The sequence below is a fragment of the Natator depressus genome, chromosome 24 (genome assembly GCF_965152275.1).
Source record: "Natator depressus isolate rNatDep1 chromosome 24, rNatDep2.hap1, whole genome shotgun sequence".
Taxonomy (NCBI): domain Eukaryota; kingdom Metazoa; phylum Chordata; order Testudines; family Cheloniidae; genus Natator; species Natator depressus.
The window spans coordinates 14,703,105-14,722,650 of NC_134257.1; the positions used below are offsets into that span (position 1 = coordinate 14,703,105).

General features: G+C 54.2%; 2 long non-coding RNA genes and 2 other non-coding genes across 4 annotated transcripts; 3 read left to right on the forward strand and 1 right to left on the reverse strand.

The window, feature by feature from the left end:
- Window positions 1-26: 26 nt before the first annotated feature.
- Window positions 27-5,515, forward strand: LOC141977156 (uncharacterized). The gene is made up of 3 exons (XR_012636175.1): window positions 27-624; window positions 2,927-4,565; window positions 4,681-5,515. It is a non-coding gene; the product is annotated as an uncharacterized LOC141977156 (long non-coding RNA).
- LOC141977623 (U2 spliceosomal RNA) lies at window positions 595-785 on the forward strand. Its single transcript, XR_012636251.1, has one exon. It is a non-coding gene; the product is annotated as a U2 spliceosomal RNA (small nuclear RNA).
- Window positions 1,596-7,500, reverse strand: LOC141977155 (uncharacterized). The gene is made up of 3 exons (XR_012636174.1): window positions 7,354-7,500; window positions 6,630-6,943; window positions 1,596-3,287 (listed from the first exon to the last, which is right to left on the reverse strand). It is a non-coding gene; the product is annotated as an uncharacterized LOC141977155 (long non-coding RNA).
- Window positions 7,501-18,271: 10,771 nt separating this feature from the next.
- Window positions 18,272-18,463, forward strand: LOC141977619 (U2 spliceosomal RNA). The gene has a single exon (XR_012636247.1). It is a non-coding gene; the product is annotated as a U2 spliceosomal RNA (small nuclear RNA).
- The last annotated feature ends 1,083 nt before the right edge of the window (window positions 18,464-19,546 follow it).

A 19,546-nucleotide genomic window follows, 5' to 3' on the forward strand; every position in this document is an offset into this window, starting at 1 on the left:
GCGGAGCCGCTCGCTGCTGGGGGGCGGGGCCCTGCCGGCAGCCGCAATTGGCTTTTCCCCCCTTCGTGCGGGTCCCGCCACAGGCCCCAGGGTGGCCCCTCCCCAGTGTGTAACAGCGCCACCTGCAGGCTTCCGGCAGAACGAACAGAAGGCGCAGCTCATGCGCCCTGGGCACTGAATTCCCCCGGGGAAGGTAAAAAAAAAAAAAAAGTGCTTGAGTCGCGTGGGCTGCAGGGGGCGCGAGCAGGCAGCGAGTCGCGACGGGCAAGGCCGGGGTTAGCAAGCCGGTGCCGTCAGCACGCTGCAGCGAAGGGGCCGGCTTCATGCAAATAGAGAGAATCTTTCAGGCAGAGAAACGAGTGACAAGGCGACCGCGAACAAGCTGGAGGAACGGAGCAGTTTTGAAGCTGAATTTTCAGGCCGGAGGCGGTTGGCTTTGATTGGTGAAAATGGAGCGATAAGGCAAAGGCAGTCGGCGTAGATTGGCAGCGGTCAGAGCACGGCTGTGGCGTTCGTGCCGCTCAGCGGCAGCGGTCACCGTCCGGTGGAGAGCTGTGGGAACGGGTGGGCTGCACAACGGCTCGAGTGGAGGGTATCGCTTCTCGGCCTTTTGGCTAAGATCAAGTGTAGTATCTGTTCTTATCAGTTTAATATCTGATACGTCCTCTATCTGAGGACTATATATTAAATGGATTTTTGAAACAGGGAGATGGAATAGGAGCTTGCTCCATCCACTCCACGCATCGACCCGGTATTGCAGTACTTCCGGGAACGGTGCACCTCCCCCCGGGGAGACTATCGTGGTTCAAAAACAGATTCAGTAGATCTCTTTCCTTTTTAATTCTCAAGTACTCAACTCTTCGGTTTGGTTGGGGGGAATGGTGGGTTGCACTAAGGGTCTGTTGTAATTCTGTAAGCGGGGAGACGGGAGGAGCTTTTTGTGTTACTGGAGAATTATTTAAAAAGCTGGGACTCTGCTTTGCGCGGTGAGTGCTTTTAACAGGAGGAGGCGTGAATAGGGGTTTATCAGGGAGATACTTCTTTATAGACATGTGACCTTCAATATTATAAAAAATAACCGCATTATGATTGGATAGACAGGTGGTATTCTTCTCCCCACCCAACAGATGGTTTATGTGTTTTGATTTGTAAGCTCAAGTGAAGGCAGTAGGTGTGGTCCTGCATGCAGGAGCCCCAATCCTCTGTAACAGAAGTTCAAAACACTCATATTTAACTGCTGGTTCCTGGGATGTGGCTTGGGACAGGACACTTCAGGTGGCTGCCCCTTTCAAAGTGCTCTGCAGAGCAAAGATTAAACTGTTTACCTCCTCTCCCAGGAGAGTACATTATGCAGTGTTTGTGACATGCTTTACAGCTGTGAAGTGCTCAGCCTTACTCTTCTGTGAAAGGTTTCAGAGGGGTAGCCGTGTGAGTCTGTATCAGCAAAAACAACGAGGAGTCAATGAGAAACTGCAGCGCTGGAATTAATTTGCAAACCTGACACCATCAAATTAGGCCTGAATAGAGACTGGGAGCGGCTGGGTCACTACAACAAGTAATTTCCCCTCTGTTAAAAGAAAAAAGAAAAGGAGTACTTGTGGCACCTTAGAGACTAACCAGTTTATTTGAGCATGAGCTTTCGTGATTCATGAGCTTTCTGTTGATAGTCATACCTGCTTGTCAACTGTTGGGAATTCACCTCGCGAGCCCTGACCCGCCCCAACTTGGTAAGGCAACTCCCATCTTTTCACGTGCTGTATATTTATACCCGCTTACTGTACCTTTCACTCCATGCATCTGATGAAGTGAGTTATAGCCCACAAAAGCTTGTGCCCAAATAAATGCTTTCGTCTCTAAGGTGCCACAAGGACTCCTCATTGTTTCTTCTGTGAAAGGCTGGTTTGTGGCAACGGTTTGTGGCGACGCTACCTATGTCACTGAAAGAGCTTCTCCCGTCAGCCTAGGTAGAGTCTCCACCAAATGCTTCAGTGGCCCAGCTGCAGCACTGTAAGTGTGAGCACCTGGCTGGGAGAAATCCATTGCCAAGCTATCTCCCTAGGAGAAACCAGTCTACACCCGGGGGGGTTGGGGGGAGATGGGGCTAGGTCAATAGAATGTGTCACTCAGGGAATGCATTTCATACCAACATACATTGGAAGCGTAGACCAGGGCTCAGCGAGAGAGTTGTTTCCCCCTCCCTTGCAGTTTTTTGTTTTTCCACCAAGCTGTGAGAGAGAACTGCCGAAATGAAATGAGCTCTGGAGAGTGAGCAGAGCTGGCTGTTGTGACCCACAAAGGCTGCCGTCTAAAGGCTTGTCTACATGGGGGAATTGACTGGCCTCCTAGAAGCAGAGTAACCACTGCGCTGTAGCTCTTCCAGCGCAACCCCCCGACACGGACACTCTGTTCCAACTAAAAGCGGCTTTATTCCCCAAAATTACTACTCCGCTTCCAAAGCTATTCCACTCTGGCCATGGCAGGAACTATTCCCATGTAGACAAGCACCTGCATCTGCAGGGCTCCCACGTGACAGAGTTGATAGCTTGGGCATGTTCATTGGTGCCCCATTAGAGGAAGAAACTGCTGAGGGCAGTGTTGTATTCTCCCTCTCTCCAGCCATCAGGCCTGCACGCCAACATAGTCCAACACGTTATTTGGCTCCGTACAGGGGAAAATGGATAAAATTCTACGGCCTGTGTTAAACAGGCGGCCAGATCAAATGATCCCATTGTCCCTGCTGCCCTTAAAATCTAGGAATCCGTTGTTGCAGCTTTACCTAGTCTTGAGAGGCAGCGAAAGGAAGGGAGGGAAAGGCAAAGGAACCTTTGAGATGACAGCCCCTCCCCAACAAATGGCACGTTTTCAATACTTAAATATCAAACTGGGAACCCCCAGAGTCTTAACAGTCTCGGTCTCTTCTCCGCAGAGCTAGAGCGGACCTGCCCCTCAGAAGCTCTTTGGATTCTAATCTCCTCAGAGACCGATTTATATTCAGAGCGCAGGAACAGGGATAAGCAGCTCTCCAGCGCATCACCCGATAAGGCAGTGGAAACTGAACCGGACTTCCCCGTAACAGAAAAGAGATCTTCTCATGCACGCTCCACAAAAAGTCACAGGAGATAGGAACAAACAACTGGAAGAATTGCCGTTGTGAAAAATATGCACCTTTCTGGATGTACTGAGCTCTGCTCTGCCAGGGAGACTGAATAGGAGCTTGCTCCATCCACGCCACACGTCGACCTGGTATTGCAGTACCTCCGGGAACGCTGCACCTCCCCTCGGGGAAACTACCAGTGGGGAAGGGGGGGAGTGGGGAGAGAAGAGAAAAAAAAAAAAAAGTTGAGCTGTGTGTTGGCTTAGGGTGCGGTGTCCCTCTTTGTAAGACGCAGAGCTGAGGTGGGGCGCCGGCCTGTGATTTAGGAGATCTGGGTGCAATTCCCTGCTCCACCACAGACCCCCTTTGTTACCTTCGGTAAGTCGCATAGCTTCCCCGTGCCTCAGTTCCCCACCTGTCCGGAGGGAACAACAGCCATGCCCTGCAGATTGCGAGGGGCTCAAATACTATTGTAATGGGGGTCCACTCAGTACCGAAGACAGGAGCTAGATCCTGTTCCATCTCACGGAGCCGGACTGATACCGGACGACTGGTTGAAAAGCACTATTGAGAAGGGAAGTGTTCTCACACTTGCAGAGTCTGAAAGACCAGCTTTGTTCTAAGCACAGATGTTAATTGTAGATTTCTGCATCTTCCCCTCCCAGAGTCAGTGGGGGACAAGGAGCTCCTTGGCACCAAGGAGTCAAGATCTACAACAAAGACTAAAGGCAGGAAAGAGGGAGACGAGCAGAGTTACGGGGTTGGAGTCTTTATTATTATTAATATTAATAGCACAGTAGCACCTGGGAACCCAGCTGAGGTTACAGATCCATTGTGTCAGGCCCAGCACAGACATAGCTTGAGAAGCAGCCTTTGCTCCACAGACCTCAGTCTGTTCCCCCCGCTCCTTTGAGAGGGGCGGGGGGCCATAAAACTAGAGATCAGACTTCTCCAGAAAATTAGAAAAATTAGGTGAGTAACACCTTCTGCACTGCTGGGGGGGGGGAAAATGCTGTGGTGATCCTATTGTATAGTTATGCAGGGCACCGGCACCCACCAGTCACTGATCTTTTACCTAAGAACAAAATAGTTCAGTTGTCCCCTAAACAGAACAAACCCTCCGAAACCCAAACGTGTGGGTCCCGCTCCCACTTAGGTTCAGAGAACAACTCGAAGAGCCTTTACTGAGCTTTGCGTGCAGTTGAGCGGCTTTCAGACATTCCTTGCTACCCGCTAATAATATCTGAGAAGCGAAACCAGTCAGTCCTCTGGCTTCTCTGCAGCTGAATAGCCACAGAGGGCTCTCAGGTCCCTTTCCTCCAAGCTGCCTCTTTGACTTTACGCAGAAACAATAAAAAGGGGTTGCCTGCAATTCCACTATCCCCGTCTCCAACTGTGGCCAGTACCAGCTGTTTGACAGAAAGGTGGGAGAAGCCCCAGAATGGGCAACGGTGGAACCAGCTGCCCACAGGTAAGTTTCTCCCCCTCCCCCCAACCCCATTACTCAGGTCTACACAGAAGCGTTCCATTTTATAACCTGCAAAAACGTCCCTCTGACCAACAAGAACGCTCTCCTTATTTTACAGATACACTCAAAGGCCTTGATCCTGCAAGGTGCCAAGAGCCCTGACATTCTCTGACATTCTCCAAAACCCACTGGTGCCACCCCACCCGCTCCCCTTTGGGCAAGCAAGTACACGCAGAGGACAGTGTTTGCCGATGCTTGGAACCCTACAGACATAGGAACCCCTCGAGACATAGAGGAAACCCACGGATCACCACACCTATCTTCACAGATCCAGAAATCACCCCAAACACACCAAGCAACCTGTTGTCTACTGGCAGGCACTCAGATCCCACAGAATACGCTCTGAGGGACAGGCACCTTAACACGCTCAAAACCGCCTTCGCCAAAGGGGGACACCCCACCAGAGAAGTACATCGCATCGTGGAATGGGCCACCCAGATACACCAAGGAAACGTGCTTCAATACAGAAATAAAACCTCCACCGACCGCACACCCCTAGTGGTCACCTACCACACCCTACGCTGCAACCCATAGGGGGTATCAAACAACTAAAACCCAACAAATCTTTCCCGAAGCCCCACTTCTGGCCTTCAGAACAACCCCTAATCTCTCCAAGCTCATCATCAGAGGCGAGCTCCCCACAGACCAGGACACACCAACCCACAGCAGCACCAGACGCAAAACCTGCAGACACATCTCCACCGCTACAACGACCAACACACTCCACAACACGCCTTTCGAGATCCACGGGTCCTACACGTGCCAATCACAACATGTGGTTTACCTCAGCCAGTGCACCAAATGCCCCAACAACAACTATGTGGGTGAAACCAGAGAATCACTATGCTCACAGACGAACAGGAAAATGATAAGACAAGACCACCGCGTCATCTGTGGGTGAAAAGAAAAGGAGTTCTTGTGGCACCTTAGAGACTAACCAATTTTATTTGAGCATGAGCTTTCGTGAGCTACAGCTCACTTCATCAGCTCACAAAAGCTCACGAAAGCTCATGCTCAAATAAAATTGGTTAGTCTCTAAGGTGCCACAAGTCCTCCTTTTCTTTTTGCGAATACAGACTAACACGGCTGCTACTCTGAAACCTGTGGGTGAGCACTTCTCACAGAGCAATCACTCTTGTCTGTGATCTATCAGCCCTCATCCTCAAAGGAAACCTGCACCACACTTTCAAAAAGACGGGCCTGGGAGTTGAGATTCATAACTTTGCTAGACACTAAAAATCCCGGACGGAATAAAGATACTGGGCTGACGGTTTATTTACAACAATCTGGAAACCACTAACCACCTCCCCCAACTGCTTTCTCCTCCGCCCCTTTACTTTCTTTCCTGTGACTGGAGGAGCGTTAACAGGCCACTTCACCTCAAAAAAGGGTCCCTTGAAATGTGTTAACTACGCTAAACAAGCTATTCCTCCTTCTACTTAGCAAGGTGAAACTCTGAGGCTTTGTCTACACTCTTCAGAGTAACAGCCGTGTTATTGTCTTTCTGGGGTGTTAAAAAACCAACACAAAAACCCCACCCGCAGGCCCGAAACACAGAAGTTTAACTAGGAAAAGCGCCGGTGTGAGCAGCGCTCCGTGTGCAGGGAGCCGCCGCCGCCGCCGCTGCTCGGGGGGTGGGGGGGGGGGGGTGGTGGAATTGTTTTGTCTGCGGGAGAGCTCTCTCCCGCAGACAAACCGCAGCTACGCTGCGCGCCTTTTAGCGGCACGGCGGCGGCGGGTTTGTCACGCCCCTGAGCAACGCAGTGATGCCGATGTAAGTCTGTAGCGTGCACCTGGCCCTACTCCGGCTCACTTTTGCCAAGGCGAAACACACTGTCGGCACGAACCATTTATTCTCGGCACACTTCTCTCTGCCCGCCCCTCCCCCCAAAAAGGAAACCTAAAGCGCCCAAAGGAAGGGGTAACATTAGCCATAAATGAGACAGACACACCCCACCAGCTACAGCCAGAATAGTCCCCTTTCCACACATCTCTGTGGGCACTCACCGGGGTCACCATCTTTCAGAGCTCCTGCCGCGACTCCCCCGCTGCCAAAGACTGACTGACCTCGTCCACGGGGAGAACCCCAACGTAAATAGTGCCCCAGGCGCCTCCCCTTTCCCCACCATCTCTCCGGAGGCCCCGACAGCCATAAAGTAGAGGTAGCGGGGACAGACCAGCTCATTTCCAGGACACCACCAACAGGACGAGGAACTGGGACCCGGGTCCTTGGGCACGTTATGCCTGTAGTTAAGCAGAACGGGTCTTGGCTGTGGATCTGAAGACAGCGGATTTACATCATACCCATGATCCACGAGCGACTGAAAAAAATACGCACGTGTATAAAAGTTAGCGGGGGAGGGGGGCCGTGTAACTGCCGGCTTCATTTTAAGTGGGAGAAAAGGAGGGTCTGGTAGGTAGGGTACTGAACTGAGCCTGGAAAGTCACTGGTTCTATTCCTAACTCAACCACAAAGGCCCAGATCTGACCTCGAAGGCGTTTAGATGCTTAACTCCCACTGATTTCCATGCGAGTTAAGTGCCTAAATACCTTTAAGAATCTGGGCCCAGTTCCCTCGGTGACCCTGGGCTAGTCATTTAATTTCCCAGGGCCCCGATCAACGAACACCACCACTTCCCTCCTTCACAAGCATGGCGGGGATACAATCAGGAGGCGCACAGAGACTGCAGTGGTGGGGGCCAGATAAGTACCTCGACCGATTGCGGTTTACCTGGATTCCTTATGGCAGTCCCAGGATGACAGACAACCCAGGAGCTGGGATCAGGTAACAGGGTTTATTTCCTTATTCGCCTTCACGTCGGAAGGAAAACGGAGCGAATTCTGAACCCCTCGAGTCACACCGGAGTCAGGTCCAGCCTCCCCGATCTCTGCAGCTGCGCCGCGGGAGCCCTTCAGCCCGGCCCCTCAGCGGAGCAGCTCTCCCGGAGCGATGCCAGGAGAGGTGATGGGGGGGGGGGGGGCGGGACTTACGGTCAGGTGCCCCCCCCCCTCACAGATTTCAGCCAGAGTTTGCTGGCACCGCTTGGCCACATGCTCCCCGCAGCAGCCAGAGCCTCCGAGCTGCGCCCCCCACATAGGAGCAACAGCCGGGAGGCGGCTGCTTTCTCTGCGGGGGGGGGGGGGGGGGAGGTTGAAAGAATCTGCGAGCCAAACTTTTCCATTTTCTCCCCCCCCCCGACGCATGGGCAGGTCCGGGCGGCAGGTAGCGAGAGGCGCGCGCTCCACCGCGTGTCTCCCCCCGGGAAGCTGGTCCCGTGGCAGCTGTGAACTCACCTACCTCCCGCTCCGCAGGGAGAATTCAAAGGGCCAAAGCGGCTCCCCGGGACCGAGCCCCGGGCCGGGACCCCGCGGCCAGGCTCTGTCCCTGCAGCGCAGAGCGAGTCTCTCGCCGGAGAGAGCGGGGTCCAGTCAGCCAGAGCCCGGGCACCCACTGCGGGGCGGGGCCTCCTCCCAGGGAGAGTAGCCCGGGCTCAGCCAGCTGGCGGGGGAGGGGGGCGGGTTCAGAGGGCGGGGAGCCCGGGGCTCAGCCAGCTGGCGGGGGAGGGGGGCGGGTTCAGAGGGCGGGGAGCCCGGGGCTCAGCCAGCTGGCTGGGGAGGGGGGCGGGTTCAGAGGGCGGGGAGCCCGGGGCTCAGCCAGCTGGCTGGGGAGGGGGGCGGGTTCAGAGGGCGGGGAGCCCGGGGCTCAGCCAGCTGGCGGGGGAGGGGGCGGGTTCAGAGGGCGGGGAGCCCGGGGCTCAGCCGCTCGGGACAGCGAATCAATCGGTCTGACCCCTCCCCGCGCTCCCCTCCCGTCGCTGCGCACGGGGCGTCGCAAGCCCAGCAGGACCCCACTCGCCCCCGCCTCCCCCTGGTTCCAAAGGCGTGGCCGGGTTCGCGACCTGTGTGTTGTGCCCCGCCCCTCCGCCGCCCGGACCAATAGGAGCTCAGCCTGCCTCCGGCTCGAAAAGGGGGCGGGGATGCCGCCGGGTTTGGCCAGGTCCGCGCCCGTGAAGGGGCTGTCGGAACCTACTGCGCGTGCGCTGCTCCCGCCAGGTGGCCAGTCGGCGGCAGCCAAGGGACTGGGGAGACCCCGGTTCGGGGCTGCACAGGGGACACTGGTGGGCAGCAGGTGACTCTGTGCAGGGTGACCCTCTATCTAGGGAAAACTAAGGACCCCACCCTCCCTCTGCGGGGAAGCGGTGGGACTCTCTGCGTGGGGACGCTACAGGTACTAGTGTGTAGGGGCTGGGGCGAGCTGAGAATCCCTCTGTAGGGGAAAGCGTGGGTGCTTCAGGCCCACCGAGGCTGTCAGGGAGGGTTCTGAGCAAGGTCATCTGCAAGTGCCCAGGAATAGTGGGACCGGGGTGGGTGAGAATCCATCTATGGGATGGGGGACGAGACCTCTCCCTAGCGTCAACATAAGAGATCCTTGCAGAGGAGAAGAGGCCCCCATTCGCTGTTCGTTTTCCCCCACGCTCTCTCTCACCCAGAGTCCAGTCTCCCTCCGCTGCCGGGCAGCATCGTGTCCTGCGCTGTCCAGCCTTCGGCCAAGGGGCTCAGAACATCCGGGCTTCTTTCTCCACCGTGCAGGAGGCTTTCTCTTTCTTGGGCCAGCACCGCCACCTGGGCTCTGCCCTGTCTGGGGCCAGTGCGGTCACTGCCCCACAGAGCTCCACGCCCTACTGGAACACAATTAATGCAGCCAGAGAATAGCCATTGAGGCAGGGAGGGAACGGGGCCTCTGTGCACAATGGTGCAGAGCCCACAGCTGGGATCCTAAATCTGCAGGTACTTGGGAAGTAATAAGATAGTAGTGGCACTGATGTTTGGGCGGACGGGACCATGTCCTGAGCTCTCCCCTTCCACACTATTCATCACTTCAGTTGGTATTATCAAGCGACTGCAAGCTCGAAGGTTCCAAGCCAGCAGGTATTTCAAGCAACTCCAAGTTCAAGGTGTGTCTGGACATTATTTCCAGGCTGCATTTCCGTATTGAAAACTTCTTGTTTAAGAGTCTGGGACAATGTACACTCCAGAAAAGAATCAACTGGACAAATGCATTAAATTGGACACTGGAGTTACACCAGGACAAAACCGCACAGTCACCACTGAACTGAACTAACCTGATCAAGCAAAACTAGAACCTTTCACAAGAGTTGGTGGAAGAGCAGTTTGCTGCTATTTCTGTAAAAAAGCCAAAGTAGCAATTTAAAAAATAAATTACATCAATTCCTGAAATACATTATAAGTTTGGGAGTCTCTACTGCTAGGTGATGAACCGCTCCCAGGAGGGTGTTTAGCAGCCATTAATCAACAGGGGAGTGGTAATCAAGGGGTTTACAATTCAATGACAATTGTGCAAGCACCACACAATGGGAACCGCTCAACTCTGTGGCTCAGTTGCACAAGATCAGACTAGGGGAATCGCTCAACCCTGTGACTCAGCAAAGCCCACCAGGACGCATCTGCGCAAGTGCCGTCGAAGCACACGGACCGAGGACATAAAATAGGGGACAGCGGCATCATGCTTTTGCCTTTCTCTTTCCCCATCTACATTAGAAGCAACAAGGACGCCAGAAAGACAGAAGGCTTCAACTGAGGAGACTGGTCCCAGGTTAAAGACAGAAATTTGTGTATTAAGAACTGTAACATTCATTGGGGTGAGAAAATTGCTTGATCTAAATACTGCCTAGTGTAATAAGGTTGTGTGCTTATCTTTTATTTTCTTTGGTAACTATCGCTGACCTTTTATGCTTACCACTTATAATGACTTAAAATCTATCTTTCTGTAGTTTATAAACCTGTTTTATAGTTGACCTGAAACAGTGTGTTTTGCCTGAAGTGCTTGGGAAATCTCAGCTCAGGTTACAAAGGCTAGTGCGTGTCTTCTCCACATTGAGGGAAGGGCGGACTGGTCATAAACATACTCTGATCAGGCTTCTGACCAGGGCAAGACGCTACAGCTCTAGACTGTAAAGCTGGGGGGAATTGGCTGGTGCTTTTATCTATGTGATTCGTGAGTGGCTCTGGGAGCATTCATGCAATATAGCTGGGCGTGGGGCTCCACACGCTGTCGTGCTGAGTGATAACAGCACCTGGAGGGGTTTGCTGATTCTCACAATGCTTTGCTAGTGACAGACAGCACAAAATTGAGAATTAAGAGGGCACAGCAGTGCCCCAGTACCAGGTGCCAAGCACTGGCAAACACTGTCGTCTGCGTGTACTTGCTTGTCCAAAGGGGAGGGGGTGGGGTGGCACCAGTGGGTTTTGGAGTTCAGAGAATATCAGGTGGGTGGGGCTTTTGGCACCTTGCAGGATCAAGGCCTTTGACTGTATTTATAATATAAATATAAGGAGGGTGTGTATAAATATGTTCTTGTTGTCTGCACACATGTTTTAAAATTCTGCATATTTTATTAGTCAAAATAACACTATGTAATCACACCAGATTCACTTATTTTTGTAATTGATTTCAAAATACCTGTCGGCAACTATGTCTGCCACCATCCACACACACAAACATTCCCCCAGGAAGGAAACCCCTCCGACAGACCAGCTTCTGTTTCTCTTCACCCTCCCCCGCAGAGCCCAGCAGGGGAGCCATGCACCCACACCCCCTTCCCGCAGAGCCCAGCTGCAAGGCAACCTCCAGCCCAGATACTCAAACCCCCACCCCACCAGAGCCCGGCCTCCGACAAACCAGCTTCTGTTTCTCTTCACCCTCCCCCGCAGAGCCCAGCAGGGGGGCCATACACCCACACCCTCTTCCCGCAGAGCCCAGCTGCAAGGCAACCCCCACCCCACCAGAGCCCGGCTGCAAGGCCCCGCAGCCCAGACACCCACACCCCCTCCCCACCAGAGCCCAGCCACGCTCCCCCGCCCCCAGCCCAGACTCTCACACCCCCTACCTCCAGAGCCCAGGGATCCAGAGGGAGAAACAGCCTGATACGGGGTCTCAGGCTTGTAAGGAGTTTCCTGCGCACCGCCTCCTTCTTTCAGGGCACGCTGGGAACTGCAGCTGCCCAGAACCCAGCAGTTCCCTCCCCCGGCACTGACTTCTATTTGCAGGGTGGGCTCTGCTGGGTCCAGTGCGCCCTAGTGGAGCGCTCTGCAGCCCATTTCTTGGGGGGAGGAAGGGGAAGGAAATTCTGCACCTAACGTTAATTTCTACGCAAATTCTGCATTGCGCAGTGGTGCAGAATTCCCCCAGGAGTAAAAGTTAACAGATCAGAAGATTTCCTGGACAGACGTCAGGATATGTTTCTACGGGCACAAGGTTCTAAAGATTCAGAGCAGGCTGCACATCGGGGACAGGAGGACGGTGAAGAAATTTGGCATCATGTGACCTCCAGAAGAAAAAAGGGGAACCTCCATGTACCAGCAACGCCGGTACAGGTAAGTAACCATTTTCATGTTCTCTCCACAGGTACTAATGCGGAGAGTGGACCAGATGATACGTCTGAGGGAAGGGAGCAGAAGGAGACTCCGCCGATTGGAAGGCATGAGATGCACTGTCCTAGGGATGGGGGTTCCACGACCACCGCTCCCAAGAGGAGGAGGCGGGTGGTGGTGGTCGGGGACTCTCTCCTCAGGGGGACTGAGTCATCTATCTGCCGCCCCGACCGGGAAAACCGAGAAGTCTGCTGCTTGCCAGGAGCTAAGATTCACGATGTGACGGAGAGACTGCCGAGACTCACCAAGCCCTCGGATCGCTACCCCTTCCTGCTTCTCCACGTGGGCACCAACGATACTGCCAAGAATGACCTTGAGCGGATCACTGCGGACTACGTGGCTCTGGGAAGAAGGATAAAGGAGTTTGAGGCGCAAGTGGTCTTCTCGTCCATCCTCCCCGTGGAAGGAAAAGGCCTGGGTAGAGACCGTCGAATCGTGGAAGTCAACGAATGGCTACGCAGGTGGTGTCGGAGAGAAGGCTTTGGATTCTTTGACCATGGGATGGTGTTCCATGAAGGAGGAGTGCTAGGCAGAAATGGGCTCCACCTAACGAAGAGAGGGAAGAGCATCTTCAGAAGCAGGCTGGCTAATCTAGTGAGGAGGGCTTTAAACTAGGTTCACCGGGGGAAGGAGACCGAAGCCCTGAGGTAAGTGGGGAAGTGGGATACCGGGAGGAAGCACGAGCAGGAGCGCGTGAGAGGGGAGGGCTCCTGCCTCATACTGAGAAAGAGGGGCGATCAGCGGGTTATCTCAAGTGCCTATACACAAATGCACGAAGCCTGGGAAACAAGCAGGGAGAACTGGAAGTCCTGGCAAAGTCAAGGAATTATGATGTGATTGGAATAACAGAGACTTGGTGGGATAACTCACATGACTGGAGTACTGTCATGGATGGATATAAACTGTTCAGGAAGGACAGGCAGGGCAGAAAAGGTGGGGGAGTTGCACTGTATGTAAGAGAGCAGTATGACTGCTCAGAGCTCAAGTATGAAACTGCAGAAAAACCTGAGTGTCTCTGGATTAAGTTTAGAAGTGTGAGCAACAAGGGTGATGTCGTGGTGGGAGTCTACTAGAGACCACCGGACCGGGGGGATGAGGTGGACGAGGCTTTCTTCCGGCAACTCGCAGAAGTTACTAGATCGCAGGCCCTGGTTCTCATGGGAGACTTCAGTCACCCTGATATCTGCTGGGAGAGCAATACAGCGGTGCACAGACAATCCAGGAAGTTTTTGGGAAGTGTAGGGGACAATTTCCTGGTGCAAGTACTGGAGGAACCAACTAGGGGCAGAGCCCTTCTTGACCTGCTGCTCACAAACCGGGAAGAATTAGTAGGGGAAGCAAAAGTGGATGGGAACCTGGGAGGCAGTGACCATGAGATGGTCAAGTTCAGGATCCTGACACAAGGAAGAAAGGAAAGCAGCAGAATACGGACCCTGGACTTCAGAAAAGCAGACTTTGACTCCCTCAGGGAGCTGATGGGCAAGATCCCCTGGGAGAATAACATGAGGGGGAAAGGTGGAGAAAGAACATGGGGAGGAGGTGACCAGCCCTCTGTGGAGAAAGAAGTGGTTCGGGACTATTTAGAAAAGCTGGACGTGCACAAGTCTATGGGGCCGGATGAGGGGATATGAGGGGGAAAGGAGTCCAGGAGAGCTGGCTGTATTTTAAAGAATCCTTATTGAGGTTATAGGGACAAACCATCCCGATGTGTAGAAAGAATAGTAAATATGGCAGGCGACCAGCTTGGCTTAACAGTGAAATCCTTGCTGATCTTAAATACAAAAAAGAAGCTTACAAGAAGTGGAAGATTGGACAAATGACATGGGATGAGTATAAAAATATTGCTCAGGCATGCGGGAGTGAAATCAGGAAGGCCAAATCACACCTGGAGTTGCAGCTAGCAAGAGATGTTAAGAGTAACAAGAAGGGTTTCTTCAGGTATGTTAGCAACAAGAAGAAAATCAAGGAAAGTGTGGGCCCCTTACTGAATGAGGGAGGCAACCTAGTGACAGAGGATGTGGAAAAAGCTAATGTACTCAATGCTTTTTTTGCCTCTGTCTTCACAAACGAGGTCAGCTCCCAGACTACTGCACTGGGCAGCACAGCATGGGGAGGAGGTGACGAGCCCTCTGTGGAGAAAGAAGTGGTTCAGGACTATTTAGAAAAGCTGGACGAGCACAAGTCTATGGGGCCGGATGCGCTGCATCCGAGAGTGCTAAAGGAGTTGGCGGATGTGATTGCAGAGCCACTGGCCATTATCTTTGAAAACTCATGGCGATCGGGGGAGGTCCCAGATGACTGGAAAAAGGCTAATGTAGTGCCCATCTTTAAAAAAGGGAAGAAGGAGGATCCGGGGAACTACAGGCCAGTCAGCCTCACCTCAGTCCCTGGAAAAATCATGGAGCAGGTCCTCAAGGAATCAATTCTGAAGCACTTAGAGGAGAGGAAAGTGATCAGGAACAGTCAGCATGGATTCACCAAGGGCAAGTCATGCCCGACTAATCTAATTGCCTTCTATGACGAGATAACTGGTTCTGTGGATGAAGGGAAAGCAGTGGACGTGTTGTTCCTTGACTTTAGCAAAGCTTTTGACACGGTCTCCCACAGTATTCTTGCCAGCAAGTTAAAGAAGTATGGGCTGGATGAACGAACTATAAGGTGGAGAGAAAGCTGGCTAGATTGTTGGGCTCAATGGGTAGCGATCAATGGCTCCATGTCTAGTTGGCAGCTGGTATCAAGTGAAGTGCCCCAAGGGTCGGTCCTGGGGCCGGTTTTGTTCAATATCTTCATAAATGATCTGGAGGATGGTGTGGATTGCACCCTCAGCAAGTTTGCAGATGACACTAAACTGGGAGTAGAGGTAAATAGGCTGGAGGGTAGGGATAGGGTACAGAGGGACCTAGACAAATTGGAGGATTGGGCCAAAAGAAATCTGATGAAGTTCAACAAGGACAAGCGCAGAGTCCTGCACTTAGGACGGAAGAATCCAATGCACCGCTACAGACTAGGGACCGAATGGCTCGGCAGCAGTTCTGCAGAAAAGGACCGAGGGGTCACAGTGGACGAGAAGCTGGATATGAGTCAACAGTGTGCCCTTGTTGCCAAGAAGGCCGATGGCATTTTGGGATGTATAAGTAGGGGCATTGCCAGCAGATCGAGGGATGTGATTGTTCCCCTCTATTCGACACTGGTGAGGCCTCCTCTGGAGTACTGTGTCCAGTTTTGGGCCCCACTACACTAGAAGAAGGATGTGGAAAAATTGGAAAGAATCCAGCGGAGGGCAACAAAAATGATTAGGGGACCGGAACACATGACTTATGAGGAGAGGCTGAGGGAACTGGGGATGTTTAGTCTACGGAAGAGAAGAGTGAGGGGGGATTTGATAGCTGCTTTCAACTACCTGAAAGGGGGTTCCAAAGAGGATGGCTCTAGACTGTTCTCAGTGGTGGCAGATGACAGAACAAGGAGTAATGGTCTGAAGTTGCAGTGGGGGAGATTTAGGTTGGATATTAGGAAGAACTTTTTCACTCGGAGGGTGGTGAAACACTGGAATGCGTTACCTAGGGAGGTGGTGGAATCTCCTTCCTTAGAAGTTTTTAAGGTCAGGCTTGACAAAGCCCTGGCTGGGATGATTTAATTGGGGATCGGCCCTGCTTTGAGCAGGGGGTTGGACTAGATGACCTCCTGAGGTCCCTTCCAACCCTGATATTCTATGATCAAAATGCAGTTTGGGAAGGACATTGAGGACGTGTTCCAGCTTTGTGGGTCATCAAAAAATGAAGGTACCCAAAAATAAGTGGACACTCGGCAGAATTGCCCAGCTGCCCTGAAATATTATTGGCCAGCAGTTGAACTCAAATTGCAGGGTCGAGGCCAATTAGAATTTAACTCCTCATCCTTTGAATTCAACTGTTGGCAATTCTGCCAAGAGTCCACTTATTTTTGAGTACCTTCATTTTTGCATCCCCAACTTCTGGGGATTTTGTCCAGATTTCTCTTTTTTTGAGGTTTTGCTTTTATATATAAAGGGCCTGGATTGAAGTTCAACAGCTGTATGCATCCGATGAAGTGAGCTGTAGCTCACGAAAGCTTATGCTCAAATAAATTGGTTAGTCTCTAAGGTGCCACAAGTCCTCCTTTTCTTTTTGCGAATACAGACTAACACGGCTGTTACTCTGGAACAGCTGTAGACATGACCTGAAGGCATTTTTAAAAGCAAAATGTGATGACTGATCTGCTCCAGGCACGATCTCAATCAAGATTTGCGGGCCTATAATTCGATGAATGTTTCCCATCTTTCCAGCAATATTCTGTTTAAAAAAAAAAACAAAAAAAACCAAGCCATATTTTTGGTGGTTCACTTTTCTAATGTTGGTGTTTAAATATCCCTCTTTCTTGTTGATACTTAGGCATGTGAGTAACTTTAAAACTCAATGGCCTAGATCAGGGGTCGGCAACCTTTCAGAAGTGGTGTGCCGAGTCTTCATTCACTCACGTTAATTTAAGGTTTTGCGTGCCAGTCATACATGTTAAAGTTTTTTAGAAGGTCTCTCTCTGTAAGTCTACATACGACAATAGTTTAGTTATATAATATAGAAAGTAAACAAGGTTTTCAAAACGTTTAAGAAGCTTCATTTAAAATGAAATTAAAATGCTGATCTTATGCCGCTGGCCCGCTCAGCCCACGGCCAGCCTGGGGTTCCGTTCACCTAGGCCGGCAGGAGGCTGAGCGGGGCCTGCGGCCGGGACCCCGGCTGGCAAGGGGCCGGCAGCCAGAACCCCCGACCGGCAGCGGGCTGAGCGGGGCCAGTGGCCGGGACCCCAGACCAGCAGTGGGCTGAGTGGCTCAGCCCGCTGCCAGTCTGGAGTTCCGTCCGCCGGCTCCTGCTTCTGGGATCCCGGTCCTGCCCACATAGAGTGGGTACCTACCTTCTCCCGGGTTCTAGCCCATTCGCTTCCTCTCTCTGCACTGAGCTGAGGGTGGGAGTGCACTGAGCACAGGGCTGGGGGTGAAGGAGCAGGCTGGGGGTTGGGGTGTAGGGTCTGGCCTAGAATGAGGGAGGGGGCTCAGGGTTGGGGCAGGAAGTTTGGGTGTGGAGTGCTTACCTGGGCAGCTCCCATTTGGTGCGAGGGGTGCAGGTGGGAATGTGGGGGTGGTGGTGGTACAGGAGCTCCCGTTTGGTGCTCAGGGTGGGGGTGGGAATGTGGGGGGTGCAAGAGTCAGGACATGGGGGTGCTGGGTCTGTGTGCAGGGTGCAGGAGTCAGAGCTGGGGGGCTGGGTATGTGTAGGGGGTGCTGGAGTCAGGGCTGGGGTCGTGGGGGGGTGCAGGGGTCAGGACCGAAGGCTGGGTGTGTGGGAGGGGGATGCAGGGGCCAGGGCAGAGGGCTGGGGGCCCCGGCTAGGGTTGGGGAGGTGCTCCCAGCCCCCTGCCCAGAGGGCTCAGGGCAGAGGGCTGGAGGGGATATGCCCTGATTCCACCCCCCTTCCCCAAGGCCCCGTCCCCGAGAAGAGTCCGCGCTGCGGCTCCCCCTCCCTCGCCACGGCCCTCAGGTGATGGGCGGCAGGGAGGGAGAGGAGGTGGGGCAGGCACCCAGCACGCTGGGGGAAGAGGCGGGGGAGTGGGGAGCTTGCCTGCCCTGCAGCAGCAGCCGGCAGGACCAAGCTTCTTCACCCTGCCCCGGCAGGGGACTGGGGTCGGGGGGCGGAAAAGAGCAGGCCGGGGTGGGCAGGAGTTTTAATGGCCGGGTCTTGGCCGCTCAGCCCGGTGCCCGCACATGTGTTTATTGTGCTGGCGCCCTAAAGTAGGCCTGGTCCACAAGCTTGGGTCTTTGGTTCGGTTTTTTTTAACCTGGTGCATCTGCGCATGTGCGGTAATCAGCTGCCGACTTGATTTTTTCCCCCGGACAATAAAACAGAAGTTCTCTCGGTTGGGCACGTCAGCTAATTTGACACAGCGTCAGACACGACTGTTTTTGCGAAGTGCGGAAGCAGGTTAAGATAATGACAACCTGATCAGAGTCCCCCCGAGACCTTGCCAATGAGCGGGCGCGCGTCTCCCACCACCACCGCGCTGGCCACCCCGGTGCGTCTGTCTGGGAAACGCCACCCGTTCCTAAACCGAATTTCGCACCCCTTGATAATCTGTACCTTATTCCCTGATAACCAGAAACTTCTATGCTTGAACTCTGTACCGTTTTCTTTTTACTTCAACATGATCTTAATAAAATTATTAAATCTGTTTTTATCTGTTTAATCTCTGGTATATTCTGTAGGCGAGAGCTTTATATTAAATGGATGTTGGGAACAGGGAGCGGGATGAGGAGCTCGCTCCGTCGGCTCCACGCATCAGCCCGGTGTTGCGGTGCTGCCGGGTGCGGTGCCCTTCCCCGGGGGGTTGGGGAGGGAAGAACCTGCTGGTAGAAAAAAACCAGCTGCCTCGTGCAGCTGCGGGTCTGTTCCCGGGAGCTGGGGGGTCAGCGGGTCAATCCCCGCCCCCGGCGCCCGCTGCTTTATCTGTCCGCAGGAGCGGCCTCGGCTCCTCTCGCCGCTGCCGCCGGACGTGGCTGATCTGCATAACCCCGCCCCCCGACAGGGGACCCGCCCCGCGCTGCCCCCCCGTCTCCGCGCCCCAGGCGCTGGGTGCCGCAGCCCCTCTCGGACCCGGCCCCGGGGGGCGCCTCCGGCGGCCACTGGTCCAGCCACCGCCGCGTCCCTGTCCTGAGCTCCTCCAGCTTCTGCACTCGGCTCGGGGAGCCCGGCAGTGAGAGCCGGGCTGTGCATGGAGGGGAGTTTCTGGGGGTGCGGAGCGTGCAGGGGCGACGGAATTTCCGGTCCCTAAAAGTGGGGGGCCACAAGCGCCGGAATGTGGCCACCCCCCTCCCGCAGCTCGCCTTCCTCCGAGCCCCCACCCTTGCCGCTCCCCATCCCCCGAGGCCTCGCCCCCGCACCGCCCCTTCCCCCAAGGCTCTGCCCCCGGGCCGCCCCTTTTCCCCAATTCTCCAACCTCGCATTGCCCCTTCCCCCTTGTGCTTCCCCTTCTTCCTGAAACCCTGCCCTGCCCCGCCCCTTCTCCCAAGACTCCGCCCCCACCCCGCCCCTTTCCCCTAGCCCCGCCCCCACATCGCCCCTTTTCACCATCGCCGCTCCCGCAGGGTCTCACCCCTCCTGGGCCCGCCCCTGCCCCGCCTCTTGCTCCAAGGCCCCGCCCTCGCCCCGCCCTTTCTACCGGGGCCCCGCCCCTTCTCCGAGTCCCGTCCCCACTCCGCCCCTTCCCCGGAGTCCTCACTCCCACGCTGCCCATTCCCCTCGAGGCCCTGCCCCCTCTCTGCCCCTTCCCTCTCATCCCCACCCCTGGTTGGAGGTGGCGGCTGACAGCTTGCAACCCCCCCCCACGTAATAACCTCACGACCCCCATTTTGAGAACCCCTGGGGTACAGAATGGCTCAGCAAAGACCCCGGGGGAATTCAGAG